We start from the raw sequence: 22,030 nt of genomic DNA, 5'->3' as shown, positions 1-22,030 counted from the left end.
ACTCTGTAAAACTTAATACATGTTTTAGATTTTTAGAAAGTGTGGCTAAAGGATTACTAAATAACAAAAAATACTACTAATAATAAATTACTGATAGTTTAATGAATAATTAATCCATTACTTTGTAGTCAAGCTATGGATTGTTTAGAATAATTCCCACATACGTCCTACTCATTAATACTTTACTTATTCCAATTTCTTTTTAAATAGAATGTTCTCAATATTGGGTGTGAGAAAGGAGTTGATGGAAAGGTGCCGATACATTTATTTATATATAAACTCTCTCCTTTTTTTTTGTATTATTGGTAAATGTAATGAACTAGGCACAAATAGAAATAACTTTCTAGAAAATTGCTTTTTTATAAAGCCTCAAAAGATCCTTGATGTGGGAAAAACATAAGGTATACAGAAAAATCATACTAAAAATAGAGAAGACAAAATTGTATTTGATTTTGTTGGTATATTAAAATATCAGAGATAGTAATTAATAGTTCTTTTCAAAGTGTACTTTAATCTGTCATGCAGAAGATAGGAATCTACAAGCAGGCAAAGACTGATGAAGATATATTGGTAAGCTGTGACTATGCATTTTTGTTGATAAATATTTTTCTGGTTGTTCATTCCACTGCACACTAAAAGGACAGTACAGAAATTCCTTGCATTCCATGTCCTGGATGAGGTCCATGAAGCATTTAAGTAAGAATAAAGCAGCTATTGTTGAACTTATCCTTTATTGTTCTATTTAAAACCACAAATTAAGACCAGTAAGGAAGTTATCCAAAACATCTCTCAAATTATTAGCATTCCTTTGTTGCATAAAATTTTATGTCCAGACAAAGAAACATGAATTATATTATCACATCAATTAAGCATATGAGCATCTCACCAGATTGACTTTAAAGGAAAAATAAAAGAGAAACTTGAAATTGTATTCGCATATTTTGACTGCTAAAATATCTTTAGCTACATCTGCTCTAGCTGCTGGTCAGTAGAAGTTTCATTACAGTTTTTTTCAAGACCTGGATTTATTTCATAAGTTTTAATTTGGTTGCTATGTAGATAAAATTTAATGTACATAAAATTTAATGCTCATTTTGCAAAGACAAGGGTATGCCTAAAATATTGATTAATTTCCTATGAAAAGGTGCAGGTTTGAAGGAAACAAGCTCTGTGTCTGCACCCACAGCTTTAATGTTCTTTAAGCAATTAGGAGATGTAATTTTTAGTGTCACCTCAAACTACTTTGAAATGTCTCCAAGGAAGGCACCTTAGATTTCAGTATGTACATGTAACTGGGAAACTGAAGGGCTACATAATCTTGCACATACATAGAATTAAGGTGGACCTTGATGACAAAGTGGTTTATCTACAAAACTGTGAAGCAAAAACCCCCAGACCTGAATGGACTCTGCCAATAGTTTATCCAAGTAAAAGCTACCTCACATATATATCTACACACTTTTTACTTTGCAAGTAACTTTTCCTGTTTTCATCTTTGCTACTAACCCTCCAGAATTCAAAAATTAGCTGCTGTTTAAGTAAATGAGCAATCTGTGCAGTTTGATTTCAAGTATTTTGAGTATTCCAAATGTACATGAAAATGACTGAATTTACAAGCTAAGAGATTCTTTAGAAGCTTTTCAAAGCAAAATGAAAAACCTAAAATAAATGAAATAACACCTTTAGTTGTTCTTCAGCTCAAGACTTGATGCCTCTCTGAAAGATAAGTATTAGGTAGAACAGAAATTGTTGAAAATTGTACAAGAATTAGAAACTAATTCAAAGATGTGGGTTTTTTTGAAGACATCTAATGAGGCCTTTGGGCCTTTAGAATATGAATCCATGAGTATAAATCCCTGAAACCTAAAATAAAATGTTCTCAAGATTTTGTCTGTGTAAAATGTTTTGTCACTTTTGCACAATGTCAGTTACAGCATTTTTCTAGAATATAATTCTCAAGGAGACACTGCTTTATTTGTGAAGTTACCATTTCAGCTGGTTAATGAAGCATTGTATTTAGCTGTGCTTCTTTTGGAGTAAGCTCTCAATCTGCTTTACTTAAAATGTTATAAAACCATTTAACCACTCTGTGAATTCACACTTCCAGGTATTTTCAAAATCCGTTTTCCTTGTTGCTATCTAGGAGAAAAAAGGAGGAGAGAAGGGAGAGCCTTGGGGACTTGCAGAGACTCTACGGTGTGCTTATTAGAAGTGTGAATGGACATTAGCATGTTCTGGCCATCCTCCTGTGTCTCATTTGCCTTTTTGACAGTATGAGGCCGGCAAGAATGCCAGAAATCTTTTGCAATCTGTCAATATGCATTACTCAGGCAGCTTGAATTCATATTGGAACAATGTGGAGATATGTAACTACTGGAAAGAGCTCAGGCTTATACTGCAGCTGGAACTAAGCACTACCTGAAAAAAGGGATGTGGCTTGTTGGGACAGATAGAATACCAATACCTAAATTCAAAATATATGCAGCCTCCAATGAAATGCCATAAGGCCTTGAGTCAGTCTGTGTCTTTCTGAGATTAACTTAAGCATTTGTTTGACTGGTACTTTAATGACAGCTGGTTTCTAGAGCACAAGTTGTTCAAGACCTTGACATGTTTTAAAACACACGTTTGTGTATTTGTACCATTTAGAGTAAAATCATTAAATTATCAAACATGACTCAAACACTGTTTTCAAGAAAAGCTGCCTTTTTAGAAGAATCTTAATCATTAGAAAATATATTAGTATTGTGAGGGGAAAGACTAGAGATAGATATACATGTGTGTAAAATCCCCAACTTTAAGGCCAGAAAAGTCTGCTCCAGAAAACTACTGAGAAAATCATGCCAATGTTGGAAACTGTAGAGTTTTACTAAAGACTGAAGGGTGTCATAATTTCCTCACTGTTAAGAATAAAATGCAGATGTCTTCTAAATCAGAGAAAATATTGAAATTATAAGCCTTGTAATGGACCCGTGCCTTTCTTTTGTCTACCAACAACCTCTGATCTCCAGTACAGGAGACGGAAGAAGTTTCTTCTTAGTAAGCAATGATTTAAGACCTGTCCCTTGTTAAGAATGACACTGAAAACAATGTTAAGAATTAAGTTCAGTGCCACTGGACAATAGGTTTTCTTGTGGTTGGATGATGGCATGTAAAAGCCCCAGGAGCTGAAAGCAGGCAATTTTACACTTGAAAAAGGAGACACTAGATAATATATTTTACCTGGATCTGACAGAAGAAGAGATTCCACCCATCAAAGCATACTCTGGGCTGAGTCAAGGGTGTTGCTGAACCTAATCTTGTTTTCTGAGTCAAACTTATTCAGAGACATCAACAGCACAGAATGCACCTTTTCCCTTGGTAGTTTACTGCCAATGTTAGAAGAGTGCTTGTAATTTCTTGTTAGAATTTGTCTAGTTTCAGTTTTTCACTACTGGATTAGACCCTCTTCAGTACATTTTTCCACAAGAAGGTTTTATACAATACATTCAAATCCCCTTTCAGTCTGCTTTTCATAAACAGATGGACCTGTCACAGTCTGTCACAGTGAGGCATATCCTTCCATCTCTAAATATCTTTATGACTTCTTTTCTGGATGATTTGTCAATGTAGTTTAAAACAATATAGCTATAAGAAAAAGTCATGCTGTGTTTCAATACTAGCCTCAAATGACTATACAGTCTTCTAAATGTGCCTTTTTTGCCATTGCAGAAGAATGTTATGCAAACCACTGAGAGTGCACGTCAAATTGCTCATACAGCACTACTCAGCTTCCTGGGATATAGTCCTTCTAATTATAGTCTGCCTCTTTCTAGATTTTTCAGTTTGCATTTAATGGTGTTTAAATTATCCATGTTTTTTCCTAATGCTTTGAAAAATACGCTAGAATCAAGATCATGTTTAATTCTTCATCAGCGACCGAAGTGCTGAATAACAGAGTACTGATCATCATTAAACTGGGATCCCATACTGAGATCTACCTGTTATATTCGTAATCTGTTCAACGTGCATCTTGCTGATATAATATAGAGCTCTCTAAAAAAAAAAGGTGTTGCAGTCAAACCCCAGTGCTCCTGACAGCGTACGTTATGCAATTCAGAGGCAGATGGAAATAAAAACTGAATGAAAATGTCTTTGTCAGGCATTTTGCCCCAAAAGGAATAGCTTAGAAATCTTGCTCATTTGACAAGACATACTTTCAAAATAACCATTCCTACTGTCCTTAAGTAAATCCTTATATTTCTGGCTTTTTTAGTTGATTACCACACCAGTTTTTCCATTACTCCTTTAAAATATAATAAAATATATTAAGTTAGGATTATGTGTCTTAAATTAGGATTTAATCCCTGTTTACTTTATGGAATGCATAGTCCATGCTTATCAGTCATAAAGAAACATGTGATGATTGAATCTTTCAATCAGACACTGCTGAATTGAAATAGAAGGTTTTAAAAGAAATTTATATTAAATGTTTTATTTTCCTTGTAAGAAAATGTCTTTAATGCATTTCAGTTAACTTTATAAAATAAGGATTTCTTTCTTGTTTTGCACATTATTACCAAATGTTTGTTATGAGTAGTGCAAATCCAAGTCCCATTGACTGCAATGGTTGAAAACGTAGTACTATTGGAGATAAAGAATCATTAACATGATGCTATATTAATTCCATATGGGGAAATACTATGTGCAGCTGTTCTCAGACTGTAGCTTCACAATATGTCAGCTTCAGTGACAAAGAGAGTTTAAAGCAGTCCCAAACTCTTCATCCTCTCAACTGTGCTAACACAAACTTTCATGAGGTTGGGCTCTTTGCTGAACCCAAACTGACCTGACTAGTGCAGGTCAAAAATACTGCAAATGAAAATACCCTTTATTTTCAAGCCAGATAAGTTCAGTGATCTTGGTGACAGTGCAGCCCCACAAAAAGTTGTGTCAACTCATCTGTGCCTGGAGGTGATGTGAGGGCACACACATGAACAGCTGGTGCAGAGATTTGCGCCAGGAACCTCTTGCTTTTCCAGTCTGGGTACTGCAAAACTGGCGTTATAAAAACAGTGTAAGTTTCGGTGAAAGACAGTTATCCACCAGCAACATGACAAATCTAAATGCATACATTTCAGGGTATTGCCTCAATTTTGGGGAGGAGAATTTGTGTTTAAATTACTATTGTAAATGAGTTGTCATGCCTGGATGAAAAATGTAGAAGTTTGTGTTCAGCTGCAACACAGTAAAGAAACAGACAATTCTTGCCATTTGTCTGAATTATTTAAATCATTCAGGTCAAATAAAACATCTCAGGCAAAATTCCGAGCCATTCTTCTATGTCAGCAGTGTCATGCAGTGTAAATTCTTAGTGTAGTGTGAATTTTGCAAATTTGAATAAATGTCGTTTAAAATGCATATATAAAGAACTCAATATCAGATTCCATATCTTTCTAAATTTCTCTGTAGCTGTAAAAGAAAAAGCCCATATTTTAAGGAAAGTAGTTATTTGTGTTTGTCTTTAAAGTACCTCAAAATGTATCACATACTGCATTTTTGTCAATTTTCTGAATTTTTTTTCCTACTTTGTAAGAAGATGGTGCAGTTTTCCAAATGCGAAACCCCAGGAGCAGAATTGATGTTGAAACATATCCAAGCTATCCATCCCTATTTTAAAGCATCCACATTTTATTTAATGTATCTTCCAGTTGGGCACCTTGTTGAATTCTTTTTCAGATTTCAACAATGTAAAATCTTTACCCAAAAGACGCTGTACTAATTCCACTTAATCGAATTGCCAGCTAAGAAACACTTAACATGCTTATGTGGCAAGATAGGATGTTTTCCCCCTCTTATCACCTAACCAAAGAGACAAAGGTTTCATCTAGTATGTGGCTTAACTTAAGAAGCCACTTCGTAGTCACCACTGTAGAATATTCCAATTACCCATCAAATTACTATGTCAGATGTTTTTCTTTTCACTTGCTTAAAACACTTACATGCAAATTAGCATAAATATACATTTTCCTTTATTTTGCCAGGTTTCATCACATAATTCTTCAGAGTGATGTTAACTACAGTGTCAAAATGATTTATTATAACTAGTCTTCTCTCTCTGTCTGTCTTGATTTTTATAGATTACTGCTACTGTGCCCTTCTCCATAACGAAATATCTTTATTTCACTATATGTGAATTCAGACACGTACCTTTCTTTCAATTATGCTGTAAATATTAAAAATAAAATTGGAGGTTTGAAACAATTTTTAAGTAGCGCACTTATTTCTGTACAAAATAGTGCCACGTCAGTGATTACTGGCAGAGACGTGTGGCATCAAGAAAACTTTAGCAGTATAGTTTTCTCACTTCATCATGCATTTGTTTTCTTAGTTCATTTGAGGTAATTTAACGTCCATTTTCTTCCTGTTGTTTGCAACTTGTTTGTTTCTGTGAAACGCTATAAATACTGTCTCAGCGTATTGCCATAGCAATTGTTTTGTTTTCATACATGTAATAAATTATGATTACATTATAAAACTACCATATAAACACTGTTTGAAGGACAAATGTCTGAGATGTATGATCAGAAAAAAGTAAGGGTTCATGCTTCCTACACTTTCTGTGCTGTTTTATTATACTACTGATCCTAATTTTAGCCATCTTAAGCTTACTATTAACTTCATAAAAATGCTGTCAATATGAAGAAACAGAAAGCAACCTATAGTGAGCCTTAGTGACACATATAATTGTTTAGTTTTTGTCCCCAGACCTTTTCAATCATCTGGCTAAGAGTATCTTCTTACAATTGATTGCATCTTATTTAAGCTTCTGTTCACTGGATCTTGTAACACCTACTGTTTTTCAGTCCTCTGAACAGTGGCCTTAACAAAGGCAAAGGCTAGAGGATTCTTCTGCACTTCCACAACAGGCTGCTTTAACCCACATTTCTGTGTTTCTATCTTTTTCTTTCCACTTCATCTGCCGTTTTTTTTTTTTTTGAGTGTGTGTGAAACTTTCCCTTCTCAAGGGATAAGTATTGAACTATGGATCAGGAGTCTAGTCTGCTCAAGTTGGGGTCATTGTTGGTCACCACACTTAATGCTTTGGCTTTTCCAGCAGGTCGCAGCTACCACAGTGGATATAATATAGAAGTAACAATATCCCTTGCAGAAATTTCAGGAATAGTCAAAACAGTGATGTTTCAGTTAGCAAATCTGCTGTATTTCTTCGACAACCAAGTTTCTTAAAATAATGTGCGTATTTATCTTTTTTCCTTTTTATATATACTTCATATAAATGTATGTGGACACAATCACCATTTTCTCATGTGAATGGACAAGCGGAAAGAAGTACTAAATCTGAGCTTCATTACTGTTTCACTTGTTAGAACATGGCCTGTAAACATTGCTTATGAGTTGTCAGTGGCAAGTAATGCCTCTTAATTTTTTTGCCATCTGATGCCTTCTACATAGTTGAAGCAGAGGTTTCTAACATTTTAGTCATGCAAAGATTCTCAGCAGGATTAAGTAATATTATGTGAATTTACAGCAATGAGTAAAGAGTTCTGCTTTCCCTCCTGCTTATTATATCAGTGGATAGGCAGCTAGAATTGTTGGGGGACTTTGCTTGTTTGCTTGAGCCTTGTTGAGGTTCTTTTCAATGAACCTATCATTTGGGTGAAATGGTAAGGTTAAGTAGCTTACTCTGCAGAAATGTGGAGACCTAATGGATAACAATGAGGGCACAGCAGCTAATGTGCTATGTACTGGAGCTGTTCGCCTTCCAGGGTGGCTGGGTGCATCCCAGAGATGTGAGAATTGCAAAATCTTCCCAAAGTTGTTACTGAAACTGAATAATGTGAGCCAGTGAACGCTCAGTAACATCTGTTTCAAGCAGTTCATTGCTTTCCTTTGCAGATACATCTATTGCGAGCCATGGGAGGCACAAATTAGCTTAGTGTACGGTATTTGGGTCAAGGCATTGAAATGTGTCAGCTGTGAAATTAAGAAATACGAAAAACAATAGAAAAGGAATGAAGAGCAGTATAGATTCCTGATTATCTCCAGGCATTTTGGTTATCATATTCAGAACAAATTTCAGAAATCTTATCTCAGCAGTTCCCAAAAGAAGGTTTCAGAACAGTGAGGTATTGTACAGAAGGAGAACTTTCTGCATTTATGAACCTTGCTAAAACATACCTCATAGTGGACTGGAAAAGGATGCTTAGGTTTTTTTATTGTCTCACTCACTAATGTGACATTTCTATATAAGACATTTACAGAGTAAAATATAGTAAAAAATCAGGAAACAGGAAATTAACCTCATTTTACCATAACTTTGAAAAAATTAAACTTAGGAAATAAATCTAGGAAGAAAAAAGAAGTATCCTGGTTAAAACTGTTGAGGCTTTGTCCTTTTACCTTTTAACTCTCCAACCTCACTTAGAGGTCAGCATTTATAAATCTATAAGAGAGTAGCCTTTTGTAGCTTTCTCATGTAAAAATGAAATTACTTTCAAGAGCATGTAATGACAGAGAGTTTTTAACTGTTTCTGAACTTGGTTGTTTCCAAAGTTATTGAAAGGGTTAAGTAGCCTGCTGTCAGTCATGCATATGAAATTTGGAGTGAGAGGAAGCAAGTGGGTTTGAGGTTGTTCTCCTTCAGTTCATTCAAGGTTCACTGAACAGGAAAGTGAATTTTTATTATCACTTCCTGTGAAAAGAGCAGTTGACAGAACCCATCAGGGAACTGCCAGAAACCTCAAGAGTTTTGAGTATGAAGCCCAGAGTCCACTGCAAAGTTTCCATGACAACACACTCATTAAAATAAAAGGAAATTGTGGCTGATATTTACTGCTTTCAACACGCAGTTGAAAGCCTTGGATCTCAGATTTCCAAAGAATTTACACCTGGGACCCAAGAATGCAGGCTGTCAAGAAATAAAGGGTAGTTGTAACATTTAGCTGTGAAAGAGGAAAGGTTGTTCACAGGTTAGATTTCAGCATCCTTCAATTTCTTTAATTGTAGTGAACATTCTGTCTTTTCCTGTGGAGTGCTAAAAGGGTGAAAGGGACTTAATATTAGGTTGGAAACAATCTAAGACAGTCTTTTAGTGACACCAGTTTTACTGAGAACAGAGATATTCTTCCAAGAGAAGCAGCTTAGATCTAAAAATAGTCAAATGACAGTTATTTAGTTGCTACTATCTAAATTGCAAAAGATAAACCATAACTGATACTTCATCAGATTTGGTAGAGATCACTTACATTGTGGGAAAGAACTTCAGGGTTGAAGAGAGACAGTAATAACAGAAGGTACTAAAGTACCTTTGAGCTCTTTTCTTTAGCATCCCCCACTCTTTACACTGCCTGTTTCCACTCTCTCCTTTTGCAGACATGTTGTTGTCCTCTGTGTGGCTTCCATGCTGAATTATTTTATTTTTATACGGGAGGTGAGAAGACTTAAGAAGGAGACAAAATATCTCAATGGAAAAGAACAAGGCTGCCAGGGTAAGGTCAATAAGAGAACTTGAATATTTTGTTTGACTTGGGCCAAGATCAGCTCTTGTTGTCCCTGATTCTTCAGTTTCTGGAAACATACAGGAGGTCAGGCTACGTAATTACTGTGGTTTACTTTGGTCTCAAAATGGATGCATCTCATATTCGTCAGAGAACAAAGCTCCAGGTCACTGTGCTGTGTGCCAGGGTAATCAAAAACATTGCTCTTCACAAGTATCATCAGAGTCAAAGACTTTACGAAAATACATAAATATGTATGTAATTATCCTTTGAACTACATCACTATCAGCATATTAATTAATTCTACATTATACAGACTGTTCACCTTCCCTGATTTTACTAGTATCTTTAGGCTACTCTGTAGGCAGGCTGCTCACCCAAACAGGTATCGAATTGAACTGCATGAATAATATTTTAGATGAACAAAAGCGTCCGTGAGTCATATGTGTGTAACTTGCTCCAGAGGTTCTGTTTATGGATGTGATTATATCAGAATTAACCTGTTTATAAGTTCTGATTTGGTAAATTGCCTGTGAGTTCAGACAGTTAGTCTCCTCTCTTTCTCCTGGTCTCGGTGCTTGGGCTCTGACTTCCCCTAGGATTGATTCAATGCAGCAGCTTTTGCTGTTTCCTTTTTTTTTATTTGCTCTGATATATTAAGACACAGCTCAGATAGCAGCCTCTGTTCCTGCCTCTGAGGTGTCATCCGTTATGGGCCCACTGGGAAAGGGACACCTTTTGCTCTCTCCCTAATTAATCAAATCTAGTAATTCCCACATGCAATCCTTGAAAGAAGCTTGCAGTTTCTCACTTCAGCTCCTGTAGTTTGTAGTCTTCCCTTTCTATCTGTATTTTAGTTCATTAATTTTATAAGTGACAGCTTTTGTTTCTGTGGCTTTCATGTTCAATTTTCCCTCCTTTGCACCCTACCACAACCTCTTCTCCCCTTCAGCTTCCCAGAAATCCTTGCTCTAGTGCTTTGGTGATCAGGTTGGTTAAACTTTCATAAAATCAGCTGAAGTTGTAGTTTAGTTTGAGTAGTCTATTACTTATTAAAGTATAGAAGCCTTTCCAGTCTCAGAATGGCTTTTTTTCTCACCTGTATACCTACTCAGAATGAAATTACTACAGCAGGACTGAAGTTCTGGAGGAGCCTCCAGTAATAAACCCACAGACTCTTCTGCTCTCCTTGTCAAAGGGTGCTCCAGCGCTGTCTCTCTAGCAAGCTCCATAGTTTTAGCTTGCTACTTTACTGCAGGAGGAGGCTGAGCAGGATCACTGCTCTTCTCCTGTTTTCAGAGGGTTCTTCATCAGCCAAAGAACATCTGTTCCTGCAGTCTGCACAGGGCTCCCTGCCTTGGTTCCCTCAGAAGAGGAGTGCATTGGAGGTACCTGTAGGGTTCATGTCAGGGTCCTTTCAGTTTTATTTCTTAGGCAAATTTTTGCTTGTCCTTGGCAAACTGTAACCCTTCTCTGTACCACCTTATCAGTGTCCTGCAATCTTGGAAACAGTAAAAAAAATGTATAAATATTATTGTCTGAAGCCTTTGCTTTCATTTCCTGCTCTTGCCTAAAGCTTGCTTTTACATTTTAAGGCCTTATTTCACCCTCAAGTTACTTGGGCTTTACTTTGGCAATTTTCTTTACCCTCTCTATGTATAACATTAGTCAAATTAATTTTCTTAGTTTCTTCACCTTCTTACAGTTACATCACAAACCATATTCACTGTATCAACAGAGAGATCTAGCTTGCAAGTCACTCTCTCTTGCAGACAAACTGGTGTTACCCTCTGGGTCCTCAGACAGGAATACACTAAAAGATGTCCTGATTGGCAAAAAAATAAGTTCATAAAATTAAATTGCAATCCCAAAGTGTCCCACAAATCAGATCCCACAAATCAGTAAGTAACCTTTTCTCACAGCAGAAATTCTTGGCAGTGTTCTTTCATTTCTAGGCCCTGTACACAACAGCTCGTATCTCAGAACTTTTTGTTTCATTTCAAGACCTGGCTGACCTTTAACAGGGCTTCTGACAATAATTTTTTAGGAACTAAAAGCCCGGTAACACTGCTTAATGCTGGTTGGTTTGGCTTTTTTTAACCTTCGTATGAAAAGCAGAATCAACCTCTTCATCCTTCAGTATAGAAATATATATCCTTGAGATATGCTAGAAAAGAACTTGAACAGACTAAAACAGTGATGAAAAATTGAGTGGGACATGAGCTGCTGGCCATCTGGAGAGCAGAGGGATCTTGATAATTACTATCGATTTTCTGATTCTGATTTTATTAAAAAAAAACAGAAGGCTATTTGGAAGAAATTAACTGAAATATTTGTTAGGCTATCCCAAATGGTGTTGAAAATACCAGAAATACAGGCAGTGTTTCTTTAAATATTCTTTAAACACTTTTCAACGAGGAAGCCACTGACTGTTTAGTGGAGAAAAAAATGCAAGAGAATTACCCGTTATTTAGTAAGATAAAGAGGACTTTGGTATGTGAGGCCTTTTAATGTAGGTTTTCTAAAAATTACAATTTTCAGGTGAAATCATTAGGTATCCCTTGGAAAATATTTTTGCAAATACCATCCATCAGAGCTAGAACTTAAACACCAGTAATTTCTTTTTACAGTGATTCCATTGTCTTGATCGTGTAACTCAGTGTACATTGAGTTTCTCTTTTCTCAGCATCATATATCAGTCTTGTGGAAGCATTTCATACATTGGAAAAAAAAAATTTAGAAAGCTTTAAAAGATGACAAACAGTGAAGGGATTCACTGGCAGTGCCACTGTGAGTGTTACAGATGTTCATAGCTCCTGGAGCTCCAGTGTCATGTCAACTGTCTGCCATGTACTCTTGATTAGCATCACTCGCTCCATGTTTCTGGAAGGAAATCCAGGAATGCAGACTGAATGGTTTAATAGGTTTCTTATGGAATTGAAAAATTAAGAGTTTATAAAGCTCCTGGATAAAGTCTATACAAGCACTCTCATGGTGCTGGGGGAGGTTAATATATATTCCAAATATTAGCAAATTTGTGTCAATAGACCTGCCATACTGGCTGCCAGAAGACTTCAAGGATGAATGCAGTGGGTGTCTGCAAAGCCAGGTGCCCCTTTGCCAGCACCTTTGGAAGATTCTGTGTTTTGTCAACGAATACAGTCATCTGATTCCTCTGGGATTTGAGCTTTCTTTTCATCACAAGCATTGTGTGCCAACATCTAGCCAGTCAGCAGCTTCTAATTAGCCTCTTCAGTCTGTGGAGTGATTTGTATTTGAGATCTGGAATTTTTAAATCATAGAGTGAGTAAAAGCACATGAGTGAGGAGGATCGGAGAAGTCTCACCATAACTGAAGTGAGATATCATATACTTTATGCATGGAAATCCGTCCATACTCTCTTCAGTTCTCTTTTAGGGTGCGATGGATGTGTCCGAGCGTATTTTCCTAGGATTTTTATTTTATAGAGTGGTGATCAGGCTGGTGGGCAAATTTTCTTTTTCCTTGGTAATATCTGCCAATTATAACTGTAAATGGGTTAAGAATGCCATTCAGATGTGCTTGTGGATAATACAGGATTATAAGGTGTTAGAAAATCATGATATTACAGGGATATGAGTGAGGCAGGCTTCTTCTAGGATTCCAAAAGCCTCAGCACCTTCCCAGGGCATTGTGTATGAGGAACAGGAGGCTGTGAATGTAGGGAGCAGTGTAAGTTCTAGAAATGCTGGGACAGCTTCTCTTTGATGTCTTGAATCCATAGGTTTGCTTTGCAGCAGAAAACTTCCTGCTATCCCCACAACTACCCTCTAGTAATTTCCATTTGTTTCAGTTTGCTGGAGCAGGAACAGGTGACCTGTCTCTTACATTGCTGAGTCTGAAGTGGAGATGGTGGTTGCAGAAGGGAGTGTTCTTGGCATCATCACCTCGGGAAGGAAATTTTTGAGGTAACATATTTTGTCCAAGTGTTTAACATAAACTTTAAAAACTCTATTTTTTGAATGAACTAATTTTTGAGTATATACTACTCTGGATGTGTTTTCAAAAGAAATTTTTGAAAGTTTTAATGCAAAAGTGACTGTGTAGAAGAACTTCACAGCAACAGCCATCCAATTTTGGCTCACACTGAATATATGTCAACATGGACAGAACATTTTTCAGGGGAACCAAAGAGATTGGGAGATAAATTGGGATATTGAATTTCAATACAATACTCCAGAAATTCCGTCATTAATATTTTGTATTAAAAATGCTAAAGCTACCAATATTGTCTCCTGTTTAACTATGCTTCTAAATGAGCCCATAGAGATCTAAGTTGTGTTTAATTTTTTTTTTTACTCTGCTTACTTATGTTTTTTATTGCTCTTTGTACATGAACTTAAGGTCTAGCTAAACACTTATTCACAGATGGGAACTTGTGCATGTCAGTTTCAACACATACCATTGTGCAGCCACTGTGAAAAAAAGTAGTCCCTCTACTTACATTATTTATGGTTCTCTGATGCAGAGAGGTGAGACACATTAGATGGTTCGACAACTGTCTTCTATTTAATTGTATCAGCAAGAAGAATCTATTCTTTCCTTTACTTCCCATTGCCTCATTCTTTGGTTTCCTTCTGGCTATCTTTGATCTGTAGAGGCACAATCCTGTCTTATTGAAATTGTACCTTCAGCAGGGATAGTAGGTGAATTAGATCAGATAAAATAAAACCTGATCTGTACACAACCCTAAAACTCAATCTGAATCAGAATAGAGTTTCTTCAGGTGCCACCAGTGGCTCTTAGATCTTCAAGATCAATGCAGTGCAAGAAGTTATTATGTACCTCAATTACATGAATGTCATTGTTACTTAAGCACATTCGAAAATATAAACATACACAAAGCAGTTTATTAAATTCCTTGCAGACGTGGAAGATCAGATTAAAATCAGCTATAAACATGTACTGTGAATGAATCAGAATTCTCATGGCTCAGGGGAAGGTCAACACACCCAGTGAAAGCATTAAAAATATCCTGTTGTACTTTTGCTACTAAAGCCACAATCCTTAAAAAATATACAGAAAGGAAATTGTCTTTGGTTCTTCCTAATGAAAGAGCTTATTTCCTGGCCAGCGTCTGACTACAGTAAGTAGCCTTCTCCCTTCCTTTATGCTATTCATTCAGGATAGTACTCTAGTAAGTATTTATTATCTTTTATTTGAGACAATATTATATCTCTATGTGAATAATTCTAGTGCTGTACCAACCGGGGAAACCAGCTGTAAGCAGCGTGTAACTGCACCCATTCTACTTTTTGGATCTTGAGATGGTCCCAGAAAGAGGGTCAGGCAGGGTGTGACCTTGTGTTCTGCCCTGATGATGGGATTCCTTCAGCAGTGCCTGTTATAGATTTCTTCAAAGTGGGGCAAAAGGAGAAGTGGGTCAGTGGCTCTGGCTCCACAGCAGCCAATCTGTGATTGCAGAAGCTGCTCCAAGCAGCAGACATGCTGGCAGCCACCTGTCTGCAGAACTCCAGGGTGGCCAGTTGACTGCTCAGCTACCCTGAGAGGACACGTCCAAGGTCTGCTCCCTCCCTGGGTGCACTCAGGCATGTAGTCCTACGTGTCCCCAAGGCTTTCCCTTTCAGGTGGCAGCCAACTTTGCAGACACACTGATTCACAGTAGGAGGGTCAGGTCTGCAGGCAGCGTGAGAGTTAGTTTTAGCCAGAAGAGAAGATGCATTATGTACTAAATGTTAAAACTCTAGGTTTGTGATAAGACTTCTTGTTTGCTTTTCTTAGGCTGGAGCTTAACAGCTGGTGAAAGTCATCTTAGTGCCCCACCATTCAGTAAATTTCCATTCTGCCTATCCTACTCTAATTGAATTGTACATCCTACTTTGTTTCACAAGAACAGACTTGTGTACTGCTAAATGTTCCTCTTTCCAGCAGTCAAAAGCCAAGACTTTAGCTAAATAAGCCCATCAATGTGTAGGTTTTTTTTATGAAAGAGGATGAATAGAAGTACAATTAACAAAAGGTAAGAATAGTTTGAATAGAAAAAAAGTATGATTTTTATATTGCTTAATTTGAAAAATATGTTTTAAAAAATATGTTTGTGTTTATAGAACCTGTTAAACAATCTGACACTCATAATAATAATTATATGTGTAATGATAATAACTATAATCATCGTCATATGAAATGAGCAGCAGGGAAAAAGGCTGGTCTAACACTAATCACCAGTATAAACAACCACCAGAGCACATACTCTAACAAATCACTGAAGAAATTACTGTAACACTATGCTTGGATCAATAACACAAATCGTTTTGTACTCACACAAATGAAAAGAATGAGAGCGATTTATCCTGTTGTTTCAAATAATTGATCAGCTACATAAGAAAAAGTGTCAAATAATTTTAAAACCTAACATGTCCCTTTGTAACATGGGTCCTTTGAACTTGTAATGAATCATTAAAATTTGAGGTATATCTTTAGTTGGTTTAAATAAATGTAATGCCATTGAACTAAATGGTATTGTGCTGTATTAGATCTAGGTCTAGTTGCCTTCCATTTTGATAGCAAAGTCTAGAAGACATCAGTAAGTGAGTGTTTTACTTTATCTTTGCTGGCAGCTGCTCTGGATCCTGTTTGGCTTATTGTTAAACAGAGTGAGCTGGAAGATTCAGAAAGACTTCTGAAATCAGGAAAAAATGTGCCAACCGGTTGCAACAGAATGACAATAGAAGATAACTAGCGTAACAGAGAGAGAGAGAGAGGGAGAGAGGAGGAGAGTGAGTAAGCTCAGGGCAAAATTTTCAAAGATATCCTGGTAAACCTATTTTCCATAAACAGCAGTGTGGTTTTCATACAATGTATATCTATTGGGGTGGCCACATGAGCAAGAATGCCTAGGTGTCTAAACTCCATTCTTGGGCATGTTGTTACGGAGGTTAGTGCTGGATGCACCACTGATTGAGGGAGCTGATCTTAAATAAATTTTCACAATGAATGATTTTGCAAGTTATAGTAATTTATATCAGCTATAGATCAGAAACTAAGTGTTTCAGTAATTTCTATTATTTTTAGAGTTTCATAGATGCTTAAATAGGTATAACCATGCAATGTTCAGTTTTGAATAGTTCTGTTAAGAAAAGCTCCTATTAGCTGGGTTCTCCTGCTGTAAGAAATTTCTCAGCATGGGAGATGGATTACATAAAAAATTAAAGGGTCTTCCATTTGTGCAAAAAGACACCAAGCTCTGTTACTGTTTTTTCTGTAATACAGAATGCAGAAAAGGTAGAAGTCAATGATTATTTTGCGTCAGAAGGGACTTACCTATATACACATTACCAAGGTAGAAAAAAAAATATCGTAGGGGATTATTTACAGTAATTGCATTAGTTGTGTAATAGTAGCAACAAAAATATCATTGACAGTATTACAACAGAGCCAGAAGCCTTATTCTTTCAAGCACATTGAGTCCAAATGTTTAGCAGCAGTGTTTCTCTTTTTAGCAGCTTTCATAAGCAAACAAGATTGACAAAGACTAGAATGGGAAACAAAGGTAAAATGAGTTGTTCATAACTACTAAACAAATCAGTGGCACAAGCCAGGAATAAGTCAGTCTTTTGGCTCATAGCATTCTTTTCACATTGTTCATCGCAGTAATAGTACAAAATGAACAAAATTAACTAGTAAAATGAAAACTGGGTTAGTATTTGTTGGATCATGATTAGAAAATGATATATGCATTTTTTAGTACTAGCTGCTAACTCTAAATACTAAAAAATGCTTTTCATCAGCTTAGCTTTAGAATCTTGACTTATTTGAAGTGCTGAAAATAATAAGACTGTGCTAAGAGCAGTTCTCAGCTGGTTAGATCAAAGATCTGATGCTGATTTAGGAAGAAACAAATTGTTCTGGAAGCGGTCAACCTAAAAAAGTGTGATTTCCTATTGATTTGTATCCTTTAAAGTTTCTGTACTGGTACTGAACTGCTCCAAATCCCATTATGTTCCTGTATTTCTCTTCTTCTTCCCTCCAGTTATGCATTAACTGATTAGGCAGGTGGCTGGTGGCAAACAAAATGTATGATAAGCAGCTTTCATTTACCTTTTCTTCAGTAAGAGCTGAAATTGGGGTTTATTTCCCATACTCAGTTTACAGTTCTCACAAAATTGTCAAAGTGTGACTTTGTAACATTTATCTCCCTTTTAAATGTCATTAAAGTTGCCTGGTGGACTCAAAAGTCATTGTAAAAACTTGGAAAGATGTCTACCCAAACAACACCATCACATCAAGGTAACTTCTTTATCAAAACATGGAGGAAAATAGATTTAACAGTTCTTGTTTTATTTTGGCTCTTTCACAATTTATTTCTTGGTTTAATTTTGAAAACGTGAATCACGAATGTGTCTTCTCTTGAAAGACTTTTGTTTTACCTTATTCATACATTGGGAGATCAATGTGATTTTGGTTTTACAAACTACTATCCAGGGTCACTCAAATCCAGCTGTTATACAACACACTAAACAACTAATTAATTCATGATTAAATTCTTATGAAAGAGCTAACTAAATAAAAATAAATAATAAAAAAACCCCAACCTTTTTGGTTTTTTTTTTGTGGAAACAATGACTTAGCTGTATCATGAACAGTTAAGTAACCAAGAATTAAAAGAACCATTTTTCAGCTCATATTTCTGCTTATTATTTAGAGAATAAATGTGCACTTTATCCCCAAATATGGATCAAATATTTTCTTGGTTCAGTCATTTTCTTTCTTTTTTGAATGTCTTGAATTTATCTCAGGACCAAATGTGTTAAAATAACAAGAGGATGATATATGACTGGTATTCAAGCCTGAGCTTTGACAAGAACATTAAATGACAGTTCCACCCCAAATTTGCAAAACCAACACTTATTAGTTTCAAGTTCTAAAAAATACACAAAATACTGTTTGTTTCCTGAGAAGGGGAACATTTAATAGAGGTAACATTGTGAAATATAAGTGTTTTTGGCAAAAATGTTGTTCTACAGAACAAAGGAAAATGAGGACTGGATACATCATCATATTTACTAGCAACAGACCTACCTCTATCTTTGGTAGAGATATATTCTGTCAAGAAGCGTTAGCAAAATTAGACAGGATGAAGCACTGAAGAAAGTGTCAAAGCAAACAATACTATATTAGCAGAAAGGACAAGATGACCTACCCAGTGGACATTGCTAATTGTTACAAATCAAATCAGAGTCTGCTGTAACTATCTGGATTCATTGTGTTCCCTTAAACAAGACAGAGATGCTACCAATTATGCCAAAAATCCTTTTAAAGTCCTATGTTCATTGAAAAATTATAGGATTTTATTTTATATTTTTGAAGTGTAACAGATGTTTCTCTAAGCAAGTCTTCATTTATTTTTCATGTGAAAAGAAGAAAAGAAGAAGTGTAGAAGAGAGACATTTCCATTCTTGTACATTGTGTCTCTCAAAGGTCTAGACAGGGCAGGGAGACTCAGGAGAACAAATTCAGAAATAAAGGGTAGAATCTGACATGTACTATCAGTAGCTGATCCTGAACTTATGTAGGAGGGTTTAATTCTTGACAAACCTTTCTCTATCATTTACAAAATAGAAACAGAATCATTTAAGTTGGAAAGGACTCATAATATCATCATGTCCGACTCTTAACCTAGCACTGCCAAGCCACCACTAAACCATATCCTTGAGAACCACATCTACGTGTCTGTTAAATACCTCTGGGGATGGTGACTCAATCACTCCCTTGGGCAGCCCGTTCCAGCCCCTGACAACCCTCTCAGTGAAGAATTTTTTCCTAATATCCAGTCTAAACCCCCCCGGGGCAACTTCAGGCTTTTTCCTCTAGTCTGTCACTTGTTAACTGGGAGAAGAGACCAATGACCATCGCACTACAACCTCATTTCAGGCAGTTGTAAAGAGTAATATAGTCTCCTCTCAGCCTTCTTTTTTTCTAAACTAAGCAACTCCAGTTTCCTCAGCTGGTCCTCATAAGACTTGTGTTCCAGGCTCCTCACCAACTTCATTGCCCTTCTTTGCATACACTCCAACACCTCAAAGTCTTTCTTGTAGCAGGGGGGCAAAAATCGAACACAATATTCAAGGTCTCACCTCACCAGTGCCAAGTACAGAGGCATGATCCCTTCTCTGCCTAGTCCTGCTGGCCACACCATTTCTAATAGAAGGCAGGGTGCTATTGGCCTTATTTGGCCACCTGAGCACACTGCTGCCTCATATTCATCTAGCTATTGACCAATACCCACAGGTCCTTTTCTGCCAGGAAGCTTTCCAGCCGCTTGTCCTCAAGTCAGTAACATTGCATGGGGTTGTTGTGGCAGAATTGCAGGACCCAACACTTAACCTTGCTGATACAATCTATCCAGATCCCTCTGTGGAGACTTCTTTCCTTCAAGTAGACCAACACCCCCTCAAAACTTGGTGTCATCTGAAAGCTTACTGAGGGTGTTTTCGATTCCCTCATCCAGATCATTGACAAAGATATTAAAAACAACTGGGCCCCACACTGAACCCTGAGGAACTCAGCTGATGACCAACCACCACCTGAGTTTTAACTCCATTCACCACAGCTCTTTGGGCCCAGCCATCCAGCCAGATTTTTACAGAGCAGAGAGTATGCCCATCCAAGCCTTCATGCTTTCACTATTGGACAGCTGAGCGGGCTAGGGTCTGCAATGGGAAATTTCAAATAGTGATCTAAAAGCTCAATCCCATCTAAAGCCTTGCACACCTGGCCTTTATTTACCCTCAATATTGCATTTACCTTCAATGTCACATTGAACAAACCTGCTAACATTCCCGTGCCTCCAGTTCCTTAAGGCGCCTGTCTTCATGTTTTCACTGGCAAAGCAGAACCTGGCAAGGGGCTGCGTTGCCTGTGCAGCATGGTAGATCACAGAACCTGCTTTCTCACACAGTAACAGATTAACCCAAGTTTATTTAATCTATGATTACTGCCCATGAGCTGTCCTGTGATGATGTACCCATCATCTAACTTTGTATGTCAGACATAAAGTGAGTCATTCTACCTGACAATATAATTCTGAAAGATACAAGCACTGCATTGAATTATTTATCCCATTTGAAAGTGTTTAAATGGAGTGAACTGGCCTCAACAATGTGAACATCTCTGCTCCACTGACTGTAGAAAAAATATCTATATCTGTCTGTCTCTATCATCACTATCTCTGTCTCTATCATCTCCCTCTCTCCATCTACCTCTACCTCTATCTTTATCATCTGTATAACTTAGTTAGATGATATAAAAACCTTTTGGAAAGTTAAAACTAGCGACAGGTAGAATCTCAATCTGAGGTTCATTCCCACATCCCACCTTCTACATAAGAGAATCTGAGATCACTATAACAAGAGATGTGTCAAAATGGGAATTCAGAAATCCCGGTAAAGCCGTTTTGAAGCTTTGGTTTACTTCTTGTTTGTGCAATCTGGGAAAAGGGTCATATACTATTTCAGGCATATAATAGCACAGTGAGTGGCATACTGGAGAAATCGGACCATTTCCACTGCTTCATGCAGCACTCAGTTTCTAAGAATGGTTTGAAAACATTTTCTAAAGGGCAAAGTGGTGGTGAAAAGCAGATTTGATTTCCTATAATGTTATATGTGAAAGAAAGTAAGTACTTCCTTGTCTCCAAGAATATCTGAGCAGGAAAAAATTGGAGCAGTTAACTGGGAAATGAAAAATTGGAGTACAGAAATTAGATTAGCAGGGTAAAGGTATTCTGATCACAAAGGGATCTTTTGCTCACAAATAAGGGCCCTGCTGAAGCCTGAATCAAGGCTAATGTAAATTTGACCAGTGTCTTGGCCACAGACATGCTAATAAAAACCTGCAAGTCTCATGTTAGAAATCAAGAGACTGTAATTTGCATTACAAAATAAATACATGAAATCATTATGAAACTTCAAAACAAGATCTCATTCAGACTCTCCCAATTGCCTTCAGTAATTTTATTTCCCTTACAAGGGATAGAAAACTGTAAGGCATTGAAGCAGAATAAAAATGATGAAGGTTTTTCAATGGCCTCATTGTAGGAATAAAGAAAATAAACTATCAAGCTGGCCTTTATGGTCAAGGTAAAGAGCCATTTCTGTGCTGGACATTTCTACACTGATTTGTGAGACACACTGTCTCCATATAAAGTTTACATCTATATACTATTCACAGTTTGAGTCCTGAATGCAGCAAGAAAAAATAAGTTAAAATAACTAGGAATTATTCTCCCAAAAATTATGTCACCATTACCTCAGAGTAAATATATCTTTAGGTTTTTGTTGCTCCTTAAATAGCTTTTTTGTGCTGCTAGAGTTTAAGCACTGCTGGAACTCTGTCAATTCTTGACCTTATTTTTTCTTCTTGCCTAAGTAAGGAAAACTCCCAGATGATTGTAAGAGTGCTCTGTTGCTATCACAAAAGACCCTCTTCTTTGGAAGAAAGGCTGAATTTCCGGTGTGAGATCATCAGGTTCAAGA

This window comes from Phaenicophaeus curvirostris, chromosome 1, assembly GCF_032191515.1.
Source record: "Phaenicophaeus curvirostris isolate KB17595 chromosome 1, BPBGC_Pcur_1.0, whole genome shotgun sequence".
Lineage (NCBI taxonomy): Eukaryota > Metazoa > Chordata > Aves > Cuculiformes > Cuculidae > Phaenicophaeus > Phaenicophaeus curvirostris.
Note: the sequence above shows the minus strand (reverse complement) of the source record.